Genomic DNA, 22,859 nt, shown 5'->3' on the forward strand with positions numbered 1-22,859 from the left:
CCGAGGGAACTGCATTCTGGTTCTGTGGATTGTTCTGCGGTCAGTAAAGCGCTCACATATCTTGACCTCAACAGAACTCCAGTATAAAACGTAGGCAATGCGTCGCTGTTGCATCACTCCACTGACCAAACACATACCCCCACCTCCCTGCACACCTAACCAAGTACTTAATGGCCCTTATCCTGTATAACACAGTCCCGCTGCGGGTGGTCACCTTGACGTGGTGCTGGGGTTTGAAGCATGGTTGGCAGTGCCACCTCCTTTGGAGGCCAGCCTACCTTTGTAGAGTTCGGCATTTGTTGGCCTAATGGACCAAGCAGTGGAGGAGGCCTGCAGGTGATGTTAATCCCTGCCCATTCGCTATCTCGGTCGGGACTGTCACCTCCCCACGTTTTTCTTGTGTGGCGTCCCTTAATGCTGGGAGACATGAGTCCTGAGGGTTGAGTGATGCTGCACGATGCACTCTGCAGCTAATAATATACATTTTTGGTCCCTTATTCTGGCTAGATGGGCAGCCTGATTGGGCCCGACCAGGTCAGTCGTCTGGCCATTCTTTTGCTAGGGTCAAGTGGGCACTGGGGGGCCTGGTGGCTTCTACCGTCCTGGAGTCACCCTTGTCCGGGACCCCCGGTGGTTACCCATGTATACTTTCGTGCTACCTCTGGGGTCGCCAGTGTTGTTCCTGGCATACGACCTCCCCTTGGTGAGCTCTATGGTGCGTGGAGGAATGATGGAATGAAGATTATTTGTTGATATATGGAGGGGAATATTATTAAACCTGTTGATGATGCTGCATCTGGCCCTGACCATTCTTCAGACTCGTCTTCAATGATTGTCACTCTGGATTCTTTCCAGGCCCCTGGAAAGTATCCTCCTCTGCTCTGGCTTTCTGCTGGATCTGGGAGGCGTTTTCGTTAGGTTGGTGTGGCTCTGGGGTTGGCCCTAGACAAAACGGTGCCGGCAGCATATACTAAGTGTCTGGTACTGAAATCCGTTATGGGTGGGTCATTACTAGGTTTTGACATTTTTTATTCGCACTATGCCATTGTTTCGGCCTGTGGTCGGGAACTAAAATCTGTTCCCATGGCAATGGAAGTCTCGTTTTTCAGGTGTCCTTCCCAGAAGAGAGTTCATGATTACTAAATATGAACTCTGCCTCTGGTGCAGCTGTTACCTGGTCCCTCACAATACGTTTAATTGATATAAGGGTGTCGTTTTTACCCGTGACCTCCTTCGATACTCAGAGGCACGGTTGTTGAAGGAACTGTGATCTTCTGGTGTGGTAACTGTTGAGTGCCTGGACAATAAAATAGAGGATATCTTCACCCCGACACCGACCTTGTTCCTGACATTTGACAGCCAAACATTGCCTATGTCTGTTAAACTAGCTTGGCTCTCACTTCCTGTTAAGCCATAAATGCAGACCGAAAAGCGATGTTTCCGCTTTTAGGGGTGTGGTCATGTTAGTCGATTTTGCTGTTGTGCACAGGCTGGCCTTCCTGGTGTTTGCATCTCCTGTGGCAGACCAAGCAATCCCAGCGATTGTACAGGACCCCTTAAATCCTATCACTGTGGAGGTCCTCATGATGTCTCTTCTAAAAACTGTCCAAGATACTGCCTTGAAATGGAAATTTTTTCCATTCCTACACATGAGTTTCGTTTCCTGAAACAAAAAGGACAACCCAGGCTCTCTTCTTTCAGTCCGGGGTTACTTATGCTTCTGTCCTCTCTGGAACACCAATGCATCACCCTGTATCTCAGAGGCAGCCTCGACCCATTTCAGTAGCCACATCTTCAACTCGTGATTTTCAGGATGGTGTCCCCATGGTTAGTACTGTTTGTGAGAATGATGTCTGTCCAACCGCTACTCCGATAGTTTCCGCCCCCATTTCAATGGGGGCACACTTCTATGGTGGTGGCGGATGTCCACGTTGACTGGACTCCTTCTCTCACCTTTCTCAGTATGCCCGAGGCTTACTCTGTACCTGGCAAACGTCACCGTTGTACATCAGAGTCCTCTAAGCATGAAGACCGGCCACCTAAGATCTGTTGTCGAACATTGCTTTGACACCTCACCTGTTCCCTATGCCCAGCAGGTTGAGGGATCTAGCCAGGTGACAGCTGAAGCTAATGGTTCACCTCTGGTTCAGTCCCTCACCGGGGGATGTTGTTGGACACCTCGTTAGGTCTCCTCAAGTGCTTTGAGTCCTGTGGACTTTACTTCCACTTCTGGGGATTCTGGTGGGGGCATTGGCCATCTTACATCTCCAAAGACGGCCCCCAAGCTGCCTTCCAAACAAATTGGAATGCCCACTCCAAGAAGAAATGTTGTAAAGCTTACTTCCTCGTCCTTACGTTTGCCTTTGGATGCTCGACAGAGGGTGCGGGTTTTTGGTGGTGTGCAGGCTCCTCCAAAGGCTTTCATTTATGGCAGCGACCACTTTCCTTTACTCTTAACTGCTAGTGCTGTGACTCCACATACTCCTCTTACAGTGACTCCACATACTCCTCTTAAATAACTCATTTCCACTGTTCTCACTCTTGACTTGTGTCTCTCCAGTCAGGTCCAAGCTTTGCTTCCATACATTAGAATTGGTATCATAGTACTGTCATGTAGTAACTTTTTCACTTCCATGCTAACTTCCTCGTTTCTTATCATTGCTTTCAAGGAAGCAGCAACATTTCTTCCTTGTTGTACACTTTCACGCACTTCACCCTTTAAACTTCCATCCTTACTCATCATACTACCCACGTACTTACACACACTCACATTTTCCATTTCCTCCTCATCTGTACATTCACTGACTTCACTTCACTAGAAGACCATAGCTTTACTCGCCCCTACATTCACCTCTAGATTCCGTTTCTTACACACTCCCCGAAACTCATCCACCAAGCCTTGCAGCTCCCCTTCATCTTCACTTAACAACACAGTATCATCTGCAAACAACAGTACTGGGAGTTTCCAAACACTGCCCTCTCTCACTAGGGTCGCTCCAGCATCCACTGCCTTACCTTGTATCATTTTTATAACCCCATCCATATGCAGATTGAACAACCTTGGAGACATGACAAATCCCTGTTTTAATCCAACCTTGAAATAGAAAAATTCACTCAGTTCACCATCCACATGCAGTGCAGCCTTAACACCCTCATACATACTCTTCACAGTATTCTTCAACCTCCCATCTACTCTATATATTTTTAATATTTTCCACAATTCTTGTCTATCCACCCTGTCATTTGCTTTCTCCAAATCCATGAATACCGTATACAACTTTTTTCTCTTCTGTTGAACCTTTCCTACTAAAGATTTAAGAATGAATATCTGATCTACATTACCTCTTCCCTTCCTAAAACATCCCTGTTCTTCTCCAACTAATTCCTTTGTTACTTCCTTAACACTGTCGATAAGTATCCTACGATATACTTTTCCTATTACACTTAGAAGGCAAATGTTCCTATGATTACCACGTGCTTCTTTTTCCCCTTGTCCTTGGTACAGGGGAATGACACCGAACTTCAAATCCTGTGGGACTCAATCTTCCTCCGAGGTCAATCTGCATATCTTCCACATCCATTGTACTACTATCTGTCCCCCATGCTTCAGCATTTCAACACACACTCATTCAGTTCCTGGGGCTTTCCCCATTTTAACTTTCTTCTTTGCTTCCACAACTTCCATCCTACTGATTTCTTCCTCTCATCTCATATCCCTCCGTCTCCCAGCCATTCCCCAGCCACTTACACTCACATTACTTTCATCCCCTATTTTCAACAATTCCATAAAGTGTTCTCTCCATCTGCTTAATTTTCTCCCATCTCCACTAGTAATCTACCATTTTCATCTTTCACTCCCCAGCTAACTTCTTTGGCACCCTGTCCAACACTCTTTACCTCTTTCCAGAACATTTTCTTACATTCCCTCCACTTTATAATCAAATTCTTTTCACATTCTCCATCCATTCTCTCTGTACTCTCCCTTTCTAATCTTTTTACCTCTCTCTTCCTTTCTACGTATAACTCATTCTTCCCGTCTCTCAGCTTCTTCCACGCCCCTGTTTCTCATTCCACAGACTCTCTCACCTCTTCATTCCACCTTGCTGTTCTCTGCACCCCCTTTCGTTTTCTTTTCACACCACACACCACGTCACATGCAGCACATATTTCTTTTTGCAAATATCTTCCACGTCCCCCATCTGGTCCAGTCCATATTTACCCAACCTCTCCTCCACTTCCCTTTTTTTCCATCCTCTTTTAACCTTTCCACATACTCTGTATGCACTACTTCCTCCTATGCTTCCTTTCTTCTGTTTCTCCATTTCATTTGGACCTTGATTCTGACCACCACCAAGTGGTGGTAAGAAAGCCCACTCCTCTACAGTATATACTCTTGCATCCATTACACACCTCATCCTGTCATCCACACACATATAATCAATCATTGCCTTCCGTTCATTCAGTTCACCACCTACCCTTTTCATCACTCGCCACGTATACCTATGGATCATTTTGTGCCTGAAGAGGGTATTGGCTATCACCAACCCCTTTCCAGCACAAATGTTCACTAAAGTGCTGCCAATCTCATCCATGTCTGCAGCCACGCTCCACTCACCAACTACTACATCCACCTTCACATTTCCTACTTTTCCATTCATATCTCCAATAAAAAACACTCTCTCATTCCTTTCAAGCTTTTTCATGCACGCTTCCACATTTGTCCAGAACTCTTCTCTCACCCTACTTGCAAGATCTTGTGTTGGCGCATACACGCACACAATCGCCCACATTTGTAGTCCAACTTTCAGTCATACCAATACAATCCTTGAGCCAACTGATCCATACTCATTTATATTCGTCTTCCATCTGTTACTCACAACAATACACACTCTTTCTTTTGCCCTCTCATTCTCACGTACTGCCGCGCATATACCCCATATATATATATATATATATATATATATATATATATACTCTATATATATATATATATATATATATATATATATATATATATATATATAGATAGATATATATAGATATATATAGATATATATATATATATATATATATATATATATATATATATTAACAATTATTTTACTATAATTTTAGTCTATTATAACAGATATGATGTTTTTTCATTGATTGAGAGGTAGATACATATCAGTGTAACATGTTCCTCTGTAATGAGTACATTGTAATATCAAGGTAGGTCGTAAGTAAAACAGTTTGGCGGGACCGAACAATATATAGGCATTAAAATGTCATATGTAAAAGTTATTGACATGTAATAATTAGTATATATCTCATAGGACGATAGGTACCACTTGCAATATCTAGTTCTTAGGCGGACACATACACATCCTCTAGCCAGAATGCAAGCATAATGTATGCCAAACATTTTCCAGATGATAGAGCATCACATTATGCAGCAAACATGTGGGGTAATTGGTAAATGCCGGTTAGTCCATGTGGTGGAAATGTACTACACATTACACACATTCCCATCAAGCAGTATATATTCCTGGAAGTCAGGTATAGCAGTCAGAGAGCCAGAAAACGACAGAAGGCAGAAGGAAGCTTAGAAGATTGGGTAACGTAGGAGGTTAGCTGTCCTGTTACAAATCTGTTCAGCACAGCAACAGTATCTGTAATCCAAGAGTGTCTATCCCTCACCTACAATACAAGAGAGACGGAGGGGCAGGTGTGACAGAAAATACCTAAACCCACAATTAGCTATCCAATGCCTCTTTATGTTGGTATCACGATTCCCCACATCATCCACATTATCGTCACTGGTTCTCACCTATCTAACTGGCTACCTATATACCTCTCTACCTTATCCTATTGATGGTGGTATCGTTCCCTGCTATCCAAACTACCTTGTTATGGCCAATCAACTTTTGCTCGTCTAATTTCTTCAGATCTCAGCAACAGAAAGATAAGAGTAATTGCAGATAATGTAAATTCCAATTTCCATTTTTTTTTATGTGAGGAAGAAGGAACCAAAGGCCGCGAGCCCCCAAAATTGTTCCTTCCAAAACAAAAACAAAATACAAGAGAGAGCCAAATTCAAGATCCGATCATTTCGAGATGCCTGGACACACTGTGTTTGAAAGACTGGAGATCATAGGAAGCAGGAAATACAGATGGAGAGAGACAGTTTCAGAGCTGACTTGTTGCAAAAATGAAGGACTGGAAGTAACGGTTAACTCTTTCATTAGAGAGTTGGTCAGAAAAGGGATAAGAGTTTGCTGCTAGACGGGTGCTACACACCCGTCGTAGAGGTGGAGAAATGCATGCAGACAGATCAGAGGAGCAGTGACCATTGAAGTAGCGATAGAAAAGAGATAAAGATGCAACAATACGGCGAAGAGACTGAGATTGAAGGGAGTCAGTAAGAGGAGGAGAGTTAATGAGATGAAAAGCCTTTGACTCCACCATACTGAGAAGAGCTGTATGTGGGTAGCCTTCCCACACATGAGGGTTGTACTCCACACAAAGGGCGGATAAAACCCCTGTATAGAGTCAACAATTATGCAGGGGTAAAGAAGGAATGGAGTCGGCTTTGCACACCTAATCTCTTGGAAGCAGATTTTACAAGAGATGTAATACGATCTTTCTGAGATAAGTCCCAAGTAAATGAAACCCCAAGCATGTTCAAGGATGATGTAGGATTAAGCTGAATATTTTTAAACATTAGTGGGTATACCTGTGGAAGATTTTGTTGGGCTGATAGGTGTAAAAACTGAGTCTTTGATGCATTAAAAACAACCAGATTATTTTCACCCCAGTCAGAGATACGAGCCAAGTCAGATATTAGGTGTGCCATAGCCTCATCCCTTGTTTGCTGAAGTAACTGCTGAGATGGACATCGCTGAAACCTAATGGAAAGGTGAAGAGTGGATTCATCAACATGAGAGTGGATAGGGTTAGATGTATAGCTTAGAGGGTCATTGATCAATAAAAGGAAGAGAGCTGGTGACAGGACAGAGCCCTGAGGAACACCACTGTTGATAGATCTAGGAGAAGAACAATGGCCGTCTACAACAGCGGCTACAGAACGACCAGAAAGGAAGCTAGAGATGAAGGCACAGATAGAAGGATAGAAACCGTAAGAGGGCAGTTTGGAAATTAAAAATATATGCCAGACTCGATCGAAAGCCTTTAAGATGTCAAGTACAATGGCAAAGCTTTCGAAAAACTCCCCGAAAGGAGGATGACTAGGAGTCTGAAAGGCAGGTGAGAAGATCGCCAGTGGAGCGCCCCTGACGGAACCCATACTGACGATCAGAAAGAAGGTTGTGATAGGAAAGATGCTTTAAATTTTTTGTATTAAGATTTGACTAGAAAACTTTTGAGATACAGGCTGTTAAAGCAATTGGACAATAGTCAGAGGGTTAGGAATGGTCATCCTTCTTTGGGACTGGCTGAATGAGAGCAAACTTCCAGTAAGAAGGAAAGGTACAAGTTGATAGACAAAGGCGAAAGAGTTTGCCTAGGCAGGGTGTAAGCACAGAAGCACAGTTCTTGGGAACAACAGGAGGGACGCCATCAGGCCCATATGCCTTATTAGTATTGAGGCCTGTGATGGCACAAAATAATTCAGCTGACGAAATTTTAATGTCAGCCATGAGGAAGTCAGAGGGGGGAATTAATGGAGGAACAGCACTGGAGTCGTCTAAGGTGGAATTGGAGGAGAAAGTCTGAGTGAAGAGATCTGCCTTATCAGTAGAAGAATTAGCTACAGAGATAGCAGAGTAGAAAAGAGGAGGGAAGGATGATGAGGTAAAGTTGTTAGAAAGGTTTTTGGCAAGGTGCCAGAAGGAGCGGGAAGAATTCGAGTTGGAGAGTTGAGAGCATTTAGTACGGATGAAATTATTTTTAGCAGAGCGAAGAACAGACTTAGCACGATTCCGGGCAGAAACGTATAAAAGATGTGATTCAGGGGTGGGTTGGCTCCAGTACCTTTTATAGGCCCTCTCCTTGTTGTGGACAGCATTAAAACAAGCGTGATTAAACCAAGGTTTTCATGCATTAGTCAAAGGATATGAGAAAGGAATGTATGCTTCCATGCCTGAAAGAATAACCTCCGTAATGTGCAAAGTACACTCAGATGGCTCCCGGCCATGGAAGCAATAACCATTCCAGGTAAAATAAAAGAAGTACTGCTTGAGGGCCTCCCAATCTGCAACTCCAAAGTGCCACAGACGACGTTTCTATGGAGGGTCCACAGGTCATATCGGATCGAAAGTATTGCCTGATTCCTATATTATCTTCAGTGCTACAAATATTCCATTCTCTAAATATTACTTAAGTTCTCGGTGTTTCACTTAACAGTGCCCTCAGCTGCACCTCTCATTTTAGAGCACTTGTTAAATTCCTCACAAAGAAACTTGGCTCATCTTACAGAGCCCGTAACTTCTTCACTGACTTACGAGTCATGTGCACTCTCAGCCGGATTATTACTCACCATTGTGGAGTGGATGTGGAGAGGTCGCACTAAAACAACTATAAAAAGTTCAGACCAAAGTTGTTAGAATTATTAGTAACGCGACTATACCTCCCCTACACATAAGACTGTTGCCTCCCTAACATTACTGTATTTTACAGATACTTTTATGACAAATGCATAAATAAAGTTGCATTCATTGTGTCATTTCTCCATGCCATTCCCCACGCTACACGGGCATCTGATAGCTCTCATGACTTGGCTGTAACACTGTCATATTGCGGAGCTACTGTCTATCAAACTTCTTTTATTCCCGGAAGCACATCTATTTGGAACTTGCATCCACAGAGTGGTTTCCCCCCAAACGTCAATCTACAGCTGTTGAAGTCCAACTGTTACAGATTTTTTATGAATGGAGGACTCCTGTAAAATGGTGTACGTTTTTTTTTTTTTTTAAAGTAGTTTTCCTTCCTCTGTCCATTTATTTTTAAAAAATCACATTCAGCTTATTCACATTACACATTACAATCAACTATACACTCTTCGGTGCTGGAGAGGGTCACCTTCACGTGGTGGCACTGATATACCCATGTCACTCAACTGCCTTGTTATGCAGACCTCCTTCAGGCACTTCACTGTCTCCCAAAAAGAAATTGTACACTACAGAATGGCTGCAGTCCACTGGGTTCACGTTTCAGATGAGTCTGGAATTCCTGCTACTATTATCATACAGACATTTCATATATAATCCACTTAATATTCATTCCACCATTAACATCCATTATCACTTCAATGAGATCTTAAGATTACCATTCCTAGGGACATCCTTACTGACATCTACCACTAATGATCTTCCTGAACACTCTGACACACTAACCATTGCATACTAGAGGGACATTAACAGCTACATCACACCACAGCTCAAAATAATGATGGCTATGATTCATTAGTGTGGTAGTGTACCAGTTTGATCTTTGTGTGTGTGTGTGTGTGTGTGTGTGTGTGTGTGTGTGTGTGTGTGTGTGTGTGTGTGTGTGTGTGTATGTGTGTGTGTGTATGTGTGTGTGTGTGTGTGTGTGTGTGTGTGTGTGATTTTCTTACAGCATTTTGCTCTTCTCTTACCATTTTACCAATATTTTCTTTAAATCTTCTGATACATGGTTCCAAGAATCATATGCTCGTATCAGAAAACTATATGTCCTTTACATAGTGTTTATTTTTGCCATATCCAGTTCCCTATTACTGTCTATCCTTCTTGCTTTTTAGTGTTTATAGTCTGATCAGCTGATCAGGTCAGGTGCGGGTAAAGGGATGGGTCCATTATGACGTGGCAGGGGTAACCCAACTCTGCTGTCGGGCCCTGCTGCGGATGTCACAGATTGCACTGTGCAGTTGACCCTCGTGCGGTGTGGTGCGGTGAGGATCTGCCCCTTCTCCCCTTGGGGCTAAGATGCGAATGAATGTGTCTGAGTGGATGAGTAAATTGGGAGTGTGTCTCGGCTACCTCCCTTTCCTTGGGGGAAACAGCATAGATATATAAATAGATAGATAGTGCAGGGGAGACATCCAAATTGTGCAGACTATTTTCTCCTAGAGATTTTACAATTCACATTTGGCCTTTTCTACTTCATATTTTGTTTCATTTTTTTTCCAACAGTAAATTTCACTTGTTATTTTTTGACTCTTTTTAGGTGTCTTTGTAACAAAGCCTTTAAGTTCCTTGAATGAAACATGACATTTTTAAGGTCTAAAATGCTTTTCATCACCTCCAGTTATATGCAGATAGGTGCCTATTTTGACGTTTGCCAAAATTATATTACTCATACCTGTGAAACCCCACCTGTAACCTTTCTACTTTGTATAATTTCCTTTTAGTGCTGTGCAGGGGCATATATTCCAGGAGTGCCAGGTGTGCTGTCCATATCCACAGCAGATGGAAAAAGCATAAAAAGTTCTATGCTCACTCACTCGTACAGAGGATCACAGTAGGAAGCTACTTTTCTCCCCTCATGAAGCATGTAGGCAGTTCTTAGTACTACATTCCTATAATAAGTTCAGTCTAAATATGACTCTACAGACAGCGTAGATAAGAGTAAACAGTGGAAAGAGCAAATGTGAGCGTTTCTGCACAAACATGTGGCCAGTGTTTGTGTTCATGGCTGAAGAGTTCACTCAAGAAAGATCACTGACTGAGCATTACACATATAAAGTATGTGGGGAATTTTCATTTCATCGTAAAGATACGTATGCAGATTAACCACAGGAGAAATGAAAGCCGGGACAGTAATTACTTACGTATATTTCATATTCAGAGAGAGTGACACAAATATGAGAGTGGAGGTCTTATATACAGATCTGCCGCAGGGAAGGACACAGAACAAAAGGGAACATGACCTGACGTTACCCCACCTCATCTTACCAAGCCTATACAACTACTGTTTGTTGTTTTATGTACATAGCTTCCCATTAGCTCTTATGTGACATGCGTCATGTTTTCTTAGTAATGTTTATTGTGTTGTCATTTTTGTCCAGCTATTTTATATATGTTCTTCATCATTCTTAATGCAAATTATGTAATGCAATTTTTGTTACTATTTTATGCATACTAGTTACAAATAATAGTTGTTTCTTTACCTAGGTCTGATGATTCATGGTGGGATTGAAACATATCACTGATAAAGGAAATGACGTTTGTGCTGGCTTTCTTACTATCATCGGCCTCGCGTCCCCAAACGACAGTTATTTCCTTTGATTTTTTTTTTTTTTTTTGTACTTCCAGAGCTTTGATTCACTGACAGTTAAAATTTATATTACACCAAAGAACATTCACGTGCACTAAATACAAGCAAACTGCTAATGTTGAGCCTCTATTATGTGTCCTAAACACAAAGGTCCGTATTCTCGTTAGTTAAGGACGCTCCATGTTACCTCTTCCTTAGCTATATATTTTCAGATATGGCTGGCTAATACCTTTGGTACAGTATGTATGTAACGTGAAGCGAGACAAGAAGCACTGACATAACACGGAAGAGGACAGTAAGGTGTAATAGGCAAAATAAATCTCTTTGGAAGAGTTGTTAGGGGTCTTCCTTAACCGACAAGAATGTGGGCCAAAGAATACAGCTTTCAAGAATGATCAGTAGCTAAGTAATCACATTTTAACTTATCTGCATTTACTTCACATTACAATTGCCAGTGTTGTGGTCAGCCAATGAAGAATTACGGCAGGGCTATTCACCCTTTCCAGAAGTTGGGCCAAATTGTGAAACTCAGTTTAACAAAAGGCCCATACATTATTATACCTGTATATCCCCTCTATTTCAGGTATACATAGAAAAAAAAAAGAGAGAAACATTCAATATTGTTTGCATTTACATTTTCAGCTGGTTACATGAATAAAAAGATAAATGCAAACTTTCTGTTTTATGCTTATTAATTTGTTTATTTTCATTTTTTTTAGTTGGTCAAAGGGCCAATCAAAAACGACTCAAGAGCCTGGCCTGTGGGCCGCCAGTTGAGTAGTCCAACTGTATAAATTCCATCACTATCATCCATCCTTGGTACAGGGTTGCTTCGTTCGTACCTCAAAGTACAGTATGGCTAGTTTTGTCTACATTAACCCCTACAGTGGTGCTGCAGAGGGACACCTTCAGGTGCTGCCATGCTTAAAACCAGGTCACTCAACTGCCTGGTTGTACATAATTCCCTCAGCTACTTTCCCGTCCACAGAATGAAGGGGAGATAACTGCTACCACCGTTGGCTCTCCTCTCCTTTCACTGATCCACCTGGTGAACTAGCATACACCTTTTCTATCCTTAATGACCTAGAGCAGCTTGTACAGCACCCTACCCTTATCCCTGACCGCCTTAGAGAGAGCTCCAACATACTTGACCTCTTCCTTCCTACTAATCCTTCTGCTTACACTGTTAATCTTTTCTCTCCGTTGGGCTCCTCCGATCACAACCTTATGATCTTAACCTGTCCTCTCGCTCTGGTATGGCCTGTGGACCCTCCAAAGAAACGTCGTCTGTGGCACTTTCGATCTGCGGATTGGGAGGCCCTCAGGCAGTACTTCTTTGATTTTCCCTGGAATGATTATTGCTTCCATGGCTGGGAGCAATCGGATTGTGCCTTGTGAATTAAGGAGGTTATTCTCTCGGGCATGGAAGCATACATTCCTTTCTCATATCCTCTGACAAATGCAAGAAAGCCTTGGTTTAATCACGCTTGTTTTAATGCTGTCCGCAACAAGAAGAGGGCCTATAAAAGGTACCGGAGCCAACCCACCACTGCATCACATCTTTCATACGTTTCTGCCCAGAATCGTGCTAAGTCTGTTCTTTGCTCTGCTAAAAATAATTTCATCCGTACTAAATGCTCTAAACTCTCCAACTTGAATTACTCCTGCTCCTTCTGGCACCTTGCCAAAACCTTTCTAACAACTTTACTTCATCATCCTTTCCTCCTCTTTTCTACTCTGATGCCTCTGTAGCTATTTCTGCTGCTGATAAAGCAGATCTCTTCACTCAGACCTTCTCCTCCAATTCCACCTTAAACGATTCCAGTGCTGTTCCTCCATCACTTCCCGCCTCTGACTTCCTCATGGCTGACATTAAAATTTCTTCAGCTGATGTATTTTGTGCCATCACAAGCCTCAATACTAATAAGGCATATGGGCCTGATGGAGTCCCTCCTGTTATTCTCAAGAACTATGCTTCTGTGCTTACTCCCTGCCTAGGCAAACTCTTTCGCCTCATGTCTATCAACTTGTACTTTTCCTTCTTGCTGGAAGTTTGCTCTCATTCAGCCAGTCCCAAGAAGGTGACCATTCCCAACCCTCTAACTATCGTCCAATTGCTTTAACATCCTGTATCTCAAAAGTTTTCGAATCAATTCTTAATAGAAAAATTTTAAAGCATCTTTCCTGTCACAACCTTCTTTCTGATCGTCAGTATGGGTTCCGTCAGGGGCGCTCCACTGGCGATCTTCTTGCCTACCTTTCAGACTCCTGGTAATCCTCCTTTTGGGACTTTGGCGAAAGCTTTGCCATTGCACTTGACATATCAAAGGTCTTCGATCGAGTCTGGCATAAATCTTTAATTTTCAAACTGCCTTCTTACGGTTTCTATCCTTCTGTCTGTGAATTCATCTCAAGCTTCCCTTCTGGTCGCTCTATAGCCGCTATTGTAGACGGCCATCGTTCTTTTCCTAGATCTATCAACAGTGGTGTTCCTCAGGGCTTTGTCCTATCACCAACTCTTTTCCTTTTATTCATCAAAGACCTTCTAAGCTGTACATCTAACCCTATGCACTCTCACGTTGATGACTCCCTCCTTCACCTTTCCATTCAGTTCCCACAACGTCCATCTCAGCATTTGCTTCAACAAACAAGGGATGAGGCTATTGCACACCTAATGTATGACTTGGCTCGTATCTCTGACTGGGGTAAAAAATAATCTGGTTATTTTTAATGCATCAAAGACTCAGTTTTTACACGTATCAACCCGACAAAATCTTCCACAGGTATACCCACTAATGTTTAATAATATTCAGCTTAATCCTGCATCATCCTTGAACATGCTTGGGGTTTCATTTACTCGGGACTTATCTTTGAAAGATCATATTACATCTCTTGTAAAATCTGCTTCCTAGAGATTAGGTGTATTAAGCCCAACTCCGTTCCTTCTTCACCCCTGCATAACAGTTGACTTAATACAGGGGTTTTATCCGCCCCTGTGTTAAGTACAACTTTTGTGTGGGGAGGCTCCCCACGTACAGCTCTTCTCAATAGGGTGGAGTCAAAGGCTTTTCGTCTCATTAACTCTCCTCTTACTGACTCCCTTCAACCTCTGTCTCTTCCCTGCACTGTTGCATCTTTATCTGTTTTCTATCACTACCTCAATGGTCACTCTTCCTCTGAATTGTCTGCATGCATTCCTCCACCTCTACGACGGGCGCGTAGCACCCATCTAGCAACAAACTCTCATCCCTTTTCTGTCCAACTCTCTAATGCAAGAGTTAACCGTTACTCCCAGCCCTTCATTTATGCAATAGGCCTACTCTGGAACTGTCTCCCTCCGTCTGTATTTCCTGCTTCCTATGATCTCCAGTCTTTCAAACGCAGTGTGTCCAGGCATCTCGAAATGATCGGATCTTGAATTTGGCTCTCTCTTGTATTTTGTTTTTGTCTTGGAAGGAACAATATTTCCAGGCTCGAGGCCTTTGGTTCCTTGTTCCTCGCAAAAAAAAAAAAAAGAAAAAAAGATGAGCTTAAAAATGCAGCCCACCGGGATCACGTTTCAGATGAACCTAGGACTACAAATGGCACTACTACTACTGACCCCTAGACTACAGTAATGTATGCATTCTATTCTTGCTGCCTCAAGATGACTGCATTTAAATTGGAGAAGATATTTGGTAATGAAGAGATTAATGACAGACACATATACAATCATTTTGCACAGTCTCCTTGAAGCTTAATGAAATCGTCTGTTGGTAGCAAGTATAAAATGAAGGAGGCACAGCATTGAAGTTATGAGTAGATGACCGTCCTTTGCCCCTGATCGCACTGCATAATTAAAAACCCTCCATTATTCTCCTTGGCCCGTTTTCTCATAGGGCCAGAAGGGTTCCCTGACATCTCTTCCAAAGCAATTTGTTTCTGGATGTGACTGAGTAATATTCCTTTATAGGTTACATTTATACAGATTATAGGAACATCAAAAGGATTTATAGAACACAGACAAGGTCGGGAAGGTGTAATAAACTAAATAAATAGCGTATGAAAACGTATTAGGGAGTTTCATCAACCACCAAGATTACTGGCCTTAAGAATATATCAGTGAAACCGACCTCATTTCTCGCCATAGATCATTAGAGAATACAGTATACAAGTTTCAGGTGGGCATTATACGCAATTGTATTGACCTACTTCCCTAACACCTTTTCTTAAACGATTTGTTTTGCTTATTGCACCTTACTGTCCCATTGCTATATAAATCCTTTTAGTATCACGACGCTTTGACTAAATAGTTTAGAAAAGGATGTTAGCAAGGCATATCCAAAAATAAACCGCCAAGGAAGAGGTGCTAGGGAGCCTCCTTACCTGACGAGAGTATGTGCCGGAGACACATGTGTCTTCCCAAAGTTTAATGAATATATTGCCGAAAAATCGAACCATCTGAAACATGCACGAGTAGACATAGGGTTTTTCATTGTTATTCGTCAAATGTTAAATGTTCTTCGGACGGAAAAGGCAAGCTAGTTGTTTCTTTGATTTAAAACAAAAATATGTCAGTGCACACTTGGTGCGAAAGTCTGACCCATGAACGATGGCTAGTGGAAACTGCCCAATAATATTTTTCCCACTATGGTTACCCCTTTTATTTTTTTTTTAGGATGCTACAAATTGCATGCTTTCTACATTTTCCAATCGATATTGTTGTTATATCAACAATTAGATGATGACAAATAATCATTCTTGGGACTGGACAAATTATATCATTAATTTCGGATATCATCGTGCCGGTCCTGAGCGATGCATTTTTGATCAACTGGCCTTACCCATGTTTACTTCATTTTTAGTCACTACACATAACCAGGTTTGAATACTACTGGCATTTAAATGTATTCGTGGGGGAATTCTGTTGTGTTATTAATAGTTCTAAGTGCATAGTTTAACATCCAAATCGCATGATATATTGTACAAGGAGTAATTGACACACACAGGAATATCTTCTGTTTGTGCCATATGTCTCCCTGCCTCTTTTGACGTGGCAACCTTAAAGTCTGACGGGATGGAACCTTTACACCCACTGCCTTTTTTAACATTATGTTTCCCTCTGCACAGTTTTCCTCCACGTGGTCTGTTCTGACGTGACCCTTCTACCTCCAGCACCTGATCCACCTGCAGACGGTGGCAACGCTGGTGCCTGTCTCCTGGGCTATGGCGCGAGCTGACATGCCACCCATCCACAGGCACAAGAAGTTCACGCGCTCACTCAAGTTGGTGGACCGAGGGAACTGCATTCTGGTTCTGTGGATTGTTCCGTGGTCAGTAAAGCGCTCACATATCTTGACCTCGACAGACCTCCAGTATAAAACATAGGCAACGCTTCGCTGTTGCAACACTCCACTGACCAAGCACATACCCCCACCTCCCCACACAACTAACCAAGTGCATAATGGCTCTTACCCTGTATAACACAGCCCTGCTGTAGGGGGTCTCCTTGACGTGGTGGTGAGGCTTGAAGTGTGGTTGGTGGTGCTACCTCCTTTGGAGGCCTGCCTACCTTTGTAGGGTTAGGCATTTGTTAGCATCATGGACCAAGCACCCCATACATCACTATTCGAGGAGGCATGGTGGTGATATTAGTCCCTGCCCATCTGCAATCTAGGGTGGGACTGTTACCTCCCCACGTGTTTCCCGTGTATGGCGTCCCATAATGCTGGGAGACAGGAGTCCTAGGGGTTGAGTGATGCTGCACAATGCGCCCTGCAACTAACGATATACCTTTTTGGCCTTTATTCTGGGTAGATGGGTGGCCTGGTTGGGCCGGAAGAGGTCAGTCGACTGGTCGTTCATTCGCTTGGGTCAAGTGGGCACTCGGGGCCCTGGTAGCTCCTCTCGTTCTGGAGTCACCCTTGTCTAGGACCCCCGGTGGTTACCCGTGTATACTTTCGTGCTACCTCTGGGGTCGACAGTGTTGTCCCTGGCATATGACTTCCCCTTGGTGGGCTCCATGGTGGGTGGAGGGGTAGTGGAATGAAGATTATTTGTTGGTATGTGGAGGGGAATATTATTGAACCAGTTGATGATGCTGCATCTGGCCCTGACCATTCATCAGGCTCTTCTTCAATGATTGTCACTCTGGAGTCTTTCCAGGCCCCTAGGAAGTATCCTCCTCTGCCCTAGCATTCTGCTGAATATGGGAGGCGTTTCTGTCGGGCTGGTGTGGCTCTGGGGTTGGCCCCAGACAAAACAGTGCCGGCATCATATGCCAAGTATCTTGTATTGAAATCTGCTGTGGGTGGTCAGTACTAGATATTGACATTTTTTATTTGGACCATGCCATTGTTTAGGCCTGTGGTTGGGAACCTAATCTCTATTCATAGGGTGATGGAAGCTTCCTTTTTGAGATGTCCTCCCCAGAAGAGAGTTCACGATTACTGAATATGACCTTTGTCTCTGGTGCAGCTGTTACCTGTGTTCCTCACAATACGTTTAATCGATGTAAGAGTGTCATCTTTTCCCGTGACCTCCTTCGATACCCAGAGGCACGGTTGTTGGAGGAACTGTGGTCTTCTGGTGTAGTAACTGTTAAGTGCCAGGACAAGAAAATAGAGGCTATCTTCGCCCCGACACCAACCTTGTTTCTGACATTTGACAGGCAAACATTGCCTATGTCTGTTAACCCATCACGTCCCGAGCTATTTCACACCTCCGACACCCCCCAATCCCGAGCTATTTTGGGAAAAAAAAATTTTGGCTAAAACTTCCGATTTTGTCGAGAAGCAAAGGAAAATCACCAAGAAAGGGCTTACTGTAGTCCATAAGTGGTCGGAACAGGCGAGGTCCCCCACGCCAGGTATCGTATTCTATCATTGACATGTGTGTCGCCCACTTTTTCTATGTTAGGTAGTTTTGGAAGAAACCACAAACAACACCTCTACATTTATTGAATTTGAACTAATAAACAATAAGAATAACAATATAATGGTTTTCATTGACATATATATGAAAGATAAGCATTGTACCTTTGCATGAGCATAGCAAGTTGGGTCAGAGTGGTAACACGCTATGTGCTAAGTTTCTTGTTTCCGTCAACATATCATTTTTTCTACTTGTATACACCTGTTTCAATGCCATTTTACCATTTTGTACTGTTTGTAAATGTTTTCAGTTGTTTTCATTCATTACGATGACATGTAGCACAACTATAGCGCACATTTGCTTACTCAGCACATTCACTATGACTCGTATTTCAACATACCATGTTGTTTTATCACTTTCATTGTATTGTTTTCTTTACGTTGAACCTTTCCTCCACCACTGTAAATGTTTTCAAGTATTTACATTCATTACGAGGGCATTTAGTGAAATGCTAGCACATATTCACGTAGCAAGCACAATCTCTACCACTCGTGTTTCAACTTCTACTTAATTTCTTCAGTTCCAAATATACTTCCCCACTTACATTACACCCGTTTACACCCAGTACTGCACAATATATATTTACGGGCCTTATTTATTCAACTGAGCATCAGAATATCACACCAAAATACCCTCGCAATGAATGTTTCGACTAAGATAATACTCATACACTAAAATACTAATTCCCACTTATATTACACCTGTTTCCACTTGTATACCCCTATTTACATATATACGGGCCTTATTTATTCCAATGAGCATCAGAAAATTGCACTTATATACACTTGCTAGGAATATTTTGACTTAGAAAAAATTTAAGCACTTACAAAAATTACAACTAATATTACACCAGTTTGCATTTTTCATACTAATATTTACATATTTACGGGCCTTATTTATTCCACTGAGCATCAGAATATCGCATCAAAATACCCTTGCTAGGTATGTTACCACTTAAATCATATTACTATTTACAGATCTGCGGGCCTTATAATTACAGTGAGTGTCTGTTTGTCGCATTTATTTCTGAGTATCAGCGTCATATCGCATTCACACCATATCAGAAGTGCATCAAGTTGTGATACTCACTAAAACAAGGGTGAATGCAGAGACCCACGTCACACTCTACGCACTCATAGCGGGTGTCTTTTCTCTGAATGGTGGGTCTCACTCGGGAATTACTACACACGTGACACCTGCGTTGGCACCTAGGTCTATTTGGCTGGGGAGGTATAGGAGTGGGGAAATGGCGGGCGGATATTCTCGGGAGTTTGGGCGGTAGGGGCAGTGCGTGTGCGGTGTTGGGGCCTTTCAACCGCATACCGGGCAAAAATCTCTCGTATTAGCTCCCTCACAAACCCTTCAAAGGTTTCCTGAACTCCTGTTGTCATGGCGTGCAGGTGATGGCAATTCAGGGCAGGTGGTGGCAATTCAGCAAGTGAAAGAAGAGCTTTTTGTACCACTCCATCGTGGTCCTGGCACACTCGACCGTGGATATCATGGAGTCTGACTGGTTCACCAGGCGCATGTTGATGTTGTAATCGAGGACACACTCAGGTTTCCATACGTGGCGTCTGTTCTCGCTCCGGTAATCCATGGACTCTGTACGGTGCATCAAGGGGCGGTGAACTGTGGACAAGAGGTTGACTTCTCGATTGTGATTCCACACTGTTGCAAGTTTATTGTTGGCCTGGAAGAAGACAACCTCATTTCTGTCATGTTTCCACCCCACCTTGACCATGTGACGCCGGTTCACCTTGACAGTACCACAGATTCCCGTGTCATGCCTGTGTAGATAATGAGCGAGAAGAGGGCTAGAGTACCAGTTGTCCAGGTAATGGATGTGACAACGATGAAGGTAGTCTTCTATCATTGTCTTTACCACTGCTCCAGACAGTCCAATACTCCGATCTTCTATTATGTCTGTCTGTGCACCGGTGTACAAGACTATGTCTTGGACATAACCAGTCCTACAGTCACACATAACAAAGATCTTGAACCCAAAACGGTGCCTTTTGCTGGGTATGTACTGCCGAAATGAAATATTGCCTCTTCACAACACGAGACTCTCGTCTATGACGAGGTCTTTCTAGGGATCAAATGAGGAACGAAATGTTTGCCTCAGGTGATCAAAGATCAACCTAATTCACCTATCTTATCTGTGTCATTCACATTTGCAGGATCATCAGCATCATAAAAGTGGAGGCGACTTAGAATCTGCTGAAAGCGATTACGGCTCATGACTTGGCCAAATACTGGTGTCAGCATAACAAGGTCCCTTGTCCAGTATGCCGGAATTCTGTTCTTTCGTACAATACCCATCAAAAGTACGAGGGCAAAAAATAAAAAAATTTCTGAAACAGAGACTGGGTAAAAATATTTGATAGAATGCCTGCTCCTTGTGCCCAGTCTTTCACTCTCACGTCGCTGGCTGCTAGCAAAACGGTTTGTCTGGTCCACTATTTCCTCCACAAAAGCCTCACTGAAAAAAATGTGGAAAAAATCCAGCCTGGTGGAATTTGGGTGAATACCAGGAGCAGTGCAGCCAGCAGGCCCCTGCTCAGTGAAGGGGTGAATGATGGGAGAATAATCACTCCCATCCTCCCAATTCCAACTCACAAAACCTTTGTCCCCATCGTCGCCTTCGTCTGGGTGGGGAGGAGATGCTGGAGGAGGAGCTTGGGGAGGCGGAGTGCAGAGGGCTTCCCCACTCGCACTCCTCTTCCCTCGGCCTTTACCCTTTCCCCTTCCCTTACCCTTACAGCCTTGTGGAACATTAGGGGGCTGTGGGGATGAAGTCTGTGAATATTGGGGAGCATAAGATGTGCTGGGGAGTGGTTCCTCCCCACCTTCACCCTCCATGACAACACCACGTGATTCAGCACACACCCTCACTCGCCCACGTCCCTGGGTATATTTGGGAGCATAAGACGTGCTGGGGAGTGATTCCTCCCCACCTTCTCCCTCCATCACAACCCCACATGATTCAGCATGCACCCTCACTCGCTCACGTGATACTTCCCGCCGCTTCACACCTCCACGGGAGAGCGATGACTCACTCCCGCCACTCTCACTTTCAATACTCCTCCCTGCACTTTCCCTTTCACTCCCCACTCCCTCCACGCCACTTCCGACCTCCCCAAGCAAAAGACTAGGCCCATACCTGCTCGTACAACGTGGTGTATGCTCGGGGCCACGATGGGTGATAATTTCTAGGCCGTACCACGTGGCAGCACATCCCACAGCTCTGTCCTCATCCTCGAAATCCGGCTCCACATCACGTTGGGGCTGCCAAGAGGATGTTGCAGGTTGTGTTTGTGCAGGCTGGCCCTCTCTAGCAGCACGATAAGTCAAGTAGTGCCACTTCCTGGGGGACGGGACTTCCTCATCACTGCTGCTGCTTTCCACCTCCTTTGGTTGGACATAATCTTTGTCCACAATCTCGTCATCCAATGGGGAATCACTGTCGCCTTTGAAGGCGTCCAGGGCGGCTTGGATTTCCTCCTCTGAGAGACCTTTATGCGCCATGTCTGAGTAGGACCGTTGCTAACAGGTGAGTGACCGAGCCAAGGGTGAGCGTGGGTCGAACGGGACCGCCGAGTGTCCTCGCCTGATGGCAGGTAGGAGAAGGTCGAGCGACCCTAGGTACCAAAAATCAGGCACGAATTTTGAAAATTGTGCAAATTATGCACCTTGCAATTGCACGACGTACCAGTACATGGATGGGACCGGCAAATGCAAAATGTTTCAACGTACTCATATGTTGATGGGACGCCTCGGGTTAAACTAGCTTGGCTCTCACTTCCTGTTAAGCCATACATGCTGACCGGAAAGCAATGTTTCCACTTTCAGGGGTATGGTCATGTTAGTCGATTTTGCCATCATGCACAGGCTGGCCTTCCTGGTGTTTGTGTCTCCTGTGGCAGACGACACCATCCCAGCAATTGTACAAGACCTCTTAAATCCTATCACTGTGGAGGTCCTCATGCTGTCTCTTCTAAAATTGTCCAAGATACTGCCTTGATAAGGAAATTTTGCCAATTCTTACATATGAAAGGGTTTCATTTCCTGAAGCAAAAAGGACAGCCCAGACTCTCTTCTTTCAGCCCGGGGTTACTTATGCTTCTGTCCTTTCTGGAACGCCATTGCATCACCCTGTATCTCAGAGGCAGCCTTGACCCATTCCAGTAGCCACTTCTTCAACTCGTGATTTTCAGGATACTGTCCCCATGGTTAGTACTGTTTGTGAAAATGATGTTTGTCCAACCACTACTCCGACTGTTTCCATCACCACTTCGGTGGGGGCACATAGGAAAGCATACAGCAACAGACCTTATGGTCCTTTCGAGGCTGCTTGTTACAGAGAAAACTATGACTACAAGATCTAACTCTACATGCTGAAGGATAAGGATAGTAAAGCAAAAAGGCTTCCCCCACCACCAAACCCTCCAGGAAAAAGTGAGAAAAACCACCATGCAGCATGGAAAAATGGACATGGAAATTTCATAGGAAATACTGGAAAGGAAAAGTCACATTCTATAATACCTTGTCTATAAACTACCCAATTGAGTAACCTGAAAGAGAAATTAATCAAATAAACTAATAGTTACAGCATGACATTATAAACCGGTACATTGAGTTAATGTGATGTCTGTGGACATAACATGGAAACTACAAACTGCATAGTGTGGATGTTTAGGGGCAGTGAGGCAGCCTTGCCTGGCGCTTTTTAGGGAGGCAGCAGTCAATCA

This window comes from Coenobita brevimanus, chromosome 46, assembly GCF_032717465.1.
Source record: "Coenobita brevimanus isolate Jiangsu-jjx chromosome 46, ASM3271746v2, whole genome shotgun sequence".
Taxonomy (NCBI): Eukaryota; Metazoa; Arthropoda; class Malacostraca; order Decapoda; family Coenobitidae; genus Coenobita; species Coenobita brevimanus.